This window comes from Myodes glareolus, chromosome 18, assembly GCF_982192425.1.
Source record: "Myodes glareolus chromosome 18, mMyoGla1.1, whole genome shotgun sequence".
In the NCBI taxonomy this organism is placed as follows: Eukaryota; Metazoa; Chordata; class Mammalia; order Rodentia; family Cricetidae; genus Myodes; species Myodes glareolus.
The window spans coordinates 70,420,688-70,426,687 of record NC_142043.1 but is presented as its reverse complement, the minus strand read 5'-3'; positions in this window follow the sequence as shown (position 1 = coordinate 70,426,687).

The following is a 6,000-nucleotide window of genomic DNA, read 5'->3' as shown; positions in this document are numbered from 1 at the left end:
AGGGGGAACCAGGTGTGGGAGCTCCTATGTGTAACACCAGTACAGGGGGAGGCAGATGCAGGAGGATTGCCTCAAGTTTCAGGCTAGGCAGGGATATAGCGCAGGACCCTGTCTCAGAAAGGATAGGAAAACGCATTGAAAGGGTAGAAGCTGGAAGGACAGCAGGCAGCCGCAGAGGTGCGGCTCTGCAGCTCGAGGCCCAGGTCATAAAAATAAAGTGTTTTCAGCTAGAAGGTCTCAAGGCTGACAACCACAACTCAGAGGTGAAGGAAGTCCAGGCCAAGTGTTGAGTGAAGCTTTAATTTAATCATCTGTCTTGAGACAGGGTCTCACTGTGTAGCCCAGGCTGTCCTGGAGCTCATTGGATAGACCAGGCTGGCCTCAAACTCACAGCGATTCCCCTGCCTCTGCCCCCTAAGGAAGCTTCACTTAGGTGCAAGGCTTCTTCCCTTGCTTTGCATCATTTCCAGCACAGCCACCCTTAGCAGGGACAGGACGTCGGGATTTATGACAGAAGGCTGCCATTGTCCCTGGGAACCCTTCTCCCTTTTCTCCTCCTTTTCCGTCCTGTCCTCTCGTCCTTCTCTTTGCTGAGACGGGGGTCTTGAGTAGCCCAAGTTGGCCTCACACCCACTGTGCCCTTCAGGCATGCTCCTCACACCCTGTTCATCCGAGTTCAGCCGTCCAGCCAGCCAGGCAGGCATGATGCAGCTCTGCAGGGCCCTGCAGCTTCCACCCTCCTCGGCTTAGGTGGAGGCAGGGCTGGATTAGCACTGCCGGCAATGGTGGCAAGCCCTGGGCGCTTACCCTTCTTTTCAGCAAGTGTTTCCTGGTGTCCTCTTCAGGATCACCACACGGTGCACAAGATAAACACGGTCTCTGCATACATGCAGTTTGGGACCGAAACAACCCACGCATAAACAGCAACCAAAAGCCCTTAAGCTTTAAGGTCAACGGCTTCCCTGCTGCTGCTGCTGTTGCTGCTGCTTCTGCTTGGGCGAGCTTTGTCCAAAGCCTGTGAGCTCTCAAGCAGATCAGCCTTGACGGCGCCCCCTCCCCCGCCCCAGGCTGCCAGGGTTCCCCCTCTTCCCTCAGGAGATTAACTCTTAGCATGCAGAAGTGACAGTGGTCTCCAAAGATACCCACTTTAAGTCTAGGGTGGTTCCTGGGAGCGGGGAAGAGGAAGCAGGAGGATCAGGAGTTTAAGGCATCCTTAAATAGATAACAAGTTCAAAGCCAGTCCCAGCCACATAAGACTTTAAAAAAAGAAAAAGTCCAGGACTGGAGAGATGGCTTAGAGGTTAAGAGCACTGGCTGCTCTTCCAGAGGTCCCGAGTTCAATTCCCAGCAACCACAAAGTGGTTCACAACCATCTGTAATGAGGATTACATCCTGTAATGAGGTCTGATGCCAACACTGTATACATAAGTAAGTTAAAAAAGAAAAAAAAAGCCAGGTGGCTGGGTAGATCATCACTGTATGTCTGCCCCCAGCCCTCACTGCAGGGACAAATCAGCCTCCTCCAACCCTCACTGCAGACACAGCCAGCTGCCCCTAGTCCTCTCTGCAGAGACATGGGGAATCCACAGGGCACTTCTGGGAGAGATCTTCTGCCTCTGGAAATGGATGTGATATTTGTAACTAAGGCATCTGGTCAGCATCAGGAAGTGAGTCTCCGTAGGTGCAGCATGGAGAAAACTCCACTGTGACCTGATGACGTCCAAACTAAGTCAGAACCTTCCAGCATCTTTAGTTAACTGTCTTCTTATACTCGACGCCACAGCGTTTTTGTTGTTGGGTAGCCCTGGCTGTCCTAGAATTCGCTCTGTAGACCAAACTAGTCTGGAACTCAAGAGATCTGCCTGGCTCTGCCTCCCAAGTGCTGTGATGAAAGGCGTGCGCCGTTATGCCCAACCAACCACGGCGTTCTTAAAAACATATTCTGTATCTTTCTCCTTTCCTTCTGTGAGAGTCAGGTCCTTCAAGTGAGCATACACGATTGCCGGGCTCAGGCTCAGTTGGCAACATGCTTGCTTATCAGACACAAAGCCTTGGGTTCTGTCCCCAGCGCTACATAAAGCAGACATCATATTCATTCTGTCTGGGGATGGAAGCAGGAAGATCAAAGTCATCTTTGGCCACATAACGAGATGGAGGCCGGCTTGTGCTATAGGAGATACTATCTTACCACACACACACACACACACACACACACACACACACACACACACACATAATGCATGTATATTTATTTAGGAAAATTTAGATAGCTCGGGTTGGTTTTGTTGTTGTTTTGAGAAAGAGAAAGCTAAAAAAGGCCAGATGTTGTGGCACATGTCTTTAATCCTAGCTCTCAGGAAGCAAAGGCAGAGGTCCCTGGGTTCTAGGCCAACCTGGTCTACATAGTGTGTTCCAGGACAGCCAGGAGAGAGAGGTGGGAAGGGATCTCACTGTATAGCCCCGGCTGACCTTACTCCACTGCCTCTTCCTTCCCATGATTAAAGGGGTGCACAATTGCGTCTAGCCTCGACAGCCCTGTTTTGTACAGTGCTGGACTTGATTCCAAGGCATTGTGCACGTGAGGCAGGTACCCTGCCAACCGAGATACATTCACAGCCCCTCATTTTAATTCTTGAGTCTATTCTTTAAACCTGCCTTGGCATTCACCCCATCTCCACTCTGCCCCAGGTTCCAACTTTCTTGAGCTTAGTCTTGAGGAGGAGCGGGGCACAGGGGACTTGGACCTTCACTGGGGATTCCAACACTACAGTCTCCCCCTGGAGTCTCCTGAAGATGAGGTTCACGTTAGTCCTGCAGTTAGGAGACTCTAGGGAAGCATGCATGGCTGCATGAACAGACGCTTTTGGAAGAACAGTCATTTTTATGAGTTTGGCTGAAGCTATTTTTATCATGCGTGCAAAATCAGCTAGCTATGAATTCTGTATACTTTAGCAATTAAACAGTGATAAAACCGCAAACAGAGTAGCAACTAACATAAGCAAAAGACAACTTGGAGATGAACACCAATTTAAGGTGATGAATAGTGTTGTTTGTCTGAAACAAGGCTGCAGCAGCAACGTGGACCCCGCCCAGTGCTAGGTTCTTTTGAACTTGGCAGGGTGTTTTGCTGAGTGCCCAGCAATGACTCACTTCTTCCCTGGATCAGGTCTATTTGAATTGCCAAGAAATACGTTAGTACTGGTCTTGTGGCTTTCACTTGGTATGAAAGCAACCAAGATGTTGAGGCTGTAAAGGGTAAACACCAACGTGAGTCAGGTGCTCTCGTGCAGGCGGAGTCGTACGCAATCTGCGCATGCTTTCCGTAACGTTCGGTTTCTGAGGAAATGAAAACACTAAAAGAATAACTTTCACATAGACCCACGGAAGTCTCATTGGCTTTTGTTGGGAGACATTGACCTGGACTTTCAGTGTGGTCTAAAGTTAATCATTTGCCACTTAAAATATTGTCATTTAAATTTTTTATTTATTATCATTAATTATCATTATTATTAGTAATAGCATTTTGGTTTTTTTGAGACAGGATCTCATTATGTAGCCTTGACTAGCCTGGAGCTCATTGGTAGACCAGACTGGCCTAAAACTCAATAGAGATCCTTTGCCTCTGCCTTCTGAGTGCTGGAATTAAAAGGTGTGTGCTGTGTACCATCACATGCGGCTGAACTTATTCTTATGTGTATGAGTGTTTGGTTTGCATGTATGTAAGTGTGTCATGTGTGTACAGTGCCTGTGGAGGCCAGAAGAGAGTATCAGATTCCCTGGAACTGGAGTTACAGATGGTGGTGAACTTCAGGTAGATGCTGGAAACCTAACCCAGGTCCTCTGCAAGAGTAGCAGGTGCCTTTAACCACTGAGCCACTCCCCCAGCCCCTTATTGGCCATTTTCAGATCTGTCTGTTCTCTGTACACAAACAAGAAAGAGAAGTTGCTTGTTAGAATTCTCCTGAGAGATAAAGGAAAGAGTTAAGGTCAGCATTCTTTCTTTGTTTCTTTGCTTTATCTCTTCCTTTGTTTCTTTCTTTTTCTCAAGACAGGGTTTCTCTGTAGACCAGGCTGGCCTCGAACTCACAGAGATCCACCTTCCTCTGCCTCCGGAGTGCTGGGATTAAAGGCGCGTGCCACCACTGCCCGGTTAAAAACTGTATTTTTATTTATGTTTGAGTCCATGCACAGGTGAGTGCCCATGGAGACCAGAGAGTGCTGCATCTCTAGGAACTGAGTTACAGGTGTTTATGAGTCACCTCATACAGGTGCTGAGAATCAAACTCAGGTCTTCTGGGAGAGCAACAAGTGCTCCTAAGCGCTGAGCCATCTCTCCAGTCCTGCCTCCAGCGAGTGGATCCATAGAGCAAGCTGACCCCTAGAACTCCGAAGCCCTTGAACTGTCTGTCTGTTCTCTTTAGTGATGAGGTTACAGGCCTGTACCACCATGTCTGGCAAGAGTAAACATATTTTAAATTCTCCATCATGGCAGGGCACAGTGGTACAATGTGGAGTCAGAGACAGGCAGATGCCTTAGAGTTCTAGGTCAGCCTGGTCTACAGAGCGAGTTCCAGGACAGCCAGGGCTACATAGTGAGACCCTGTCTCCAAAACAAGACAAAACAAAAATTCCCCATCATAGAACTGCTGCGTTCTATGATCAAACTGAGAAAGTCTGGAAAGGGTCTGAGAGCAGCCTGGTACATTGCAGGCAGGCCGCTGATTCTAAGGGCCACTTAGCAAATGACACCAGGAGAGAAAGCGACATTTTGACATTTTCGTTTTGGAGCACAAATGGAAACAGCCTGGCAGCCCTGGCGCTGACACTCATCCTTTCTGACCCACCATCCCTCGGTATTTGTGGCTTGGGGCCCCTCCTTACCCTCCCCCGCTCTGCCAGTTTCTCCACCCCCAGGCCTTTCTCTTCTCTGTCCGGGTTCCGTCTAGGTCACCTGCGCGGCAGCGCCCCCCAGTGGTTTTCTTGTTCATTGCTATCACCGAGAAATCACGGAAGACAGTCTATCAATACTGAGGTTTGTCAAGTGCCCAGAACTCAAGAGGGTCAAGACTGCATCCAGGGAGCCACGCTAGATCCCCACCCCCATTTTGGAAAAGTGATATGGAAGAATCCAGAAACCCTGAGAGGGAAGAGCCAACTTGCTTTGTACTTAGGGCAAGTTCCACCATCTCTGGTGGGTTTTTTTTTTGTTTGTTTGTTTGTTTTTTTTTTTAGAGCCCTGCTCACCCTCTCCGAGGACTGGAGGAGACAGAATAGAGATGGCTGGAGAAGGGACCTACCACGTGTATTGCTTTCCATTGGCTATGGTTGCCACCATATGGCCATTTCGTTCCTGGCTGGGGTGGGAGGTGAGCCACCAGGACAAAGCTGGGATTACCTACTTTCTTCCCTCCATCTAGGGGAACCCTAATCCTGTCATTTTCCGGCTCACAGCCCTAACGCTCGTCTTCAGAGCAGGGCCAAGCTAGTGATGAGAGTGGCCAAGCTGTGGTGCTGGTCACCCTCCCTGGGACCAGACTTCCTGCTAAAGCTGCGTTTCATACCCCGCGTCGCTCGGCCAGCAGGAGCCCTGCCTCATGGGCAGATCTTAACGTCACCTAGACCTACTTGAAGTTGTGCTCAATCTCCTCCCACCCCACTCAGGAGGTCACATCCTGACTCTCTCCTGGCTCCCTTAGCTCTTTCCAGCTCTGTCTACCGCACGTGGAGCCTGCCTTCTGTGACTACGCTCTCCCCCTGCAGGCGAAGCACTGGAAGAGAGCCCGCTCCATCCCAACCGCTCCGAGCTCTATCAGAGTCCTGCCCCGGCAAAGTCTTACTAACTCTGTGAAATGGATTAGGAGGCTGGACTCAGAGATCCTCGGCGACACTTCAGAAAGCCACAAAGGAAGCTGAGGCCCACCCACACGAACTCCAGGGCCCCTCATCCTAGGGGGAGGGAATTGCACTGTGGAGACTCAGCCAAGGGAAGGCAGATGGGAC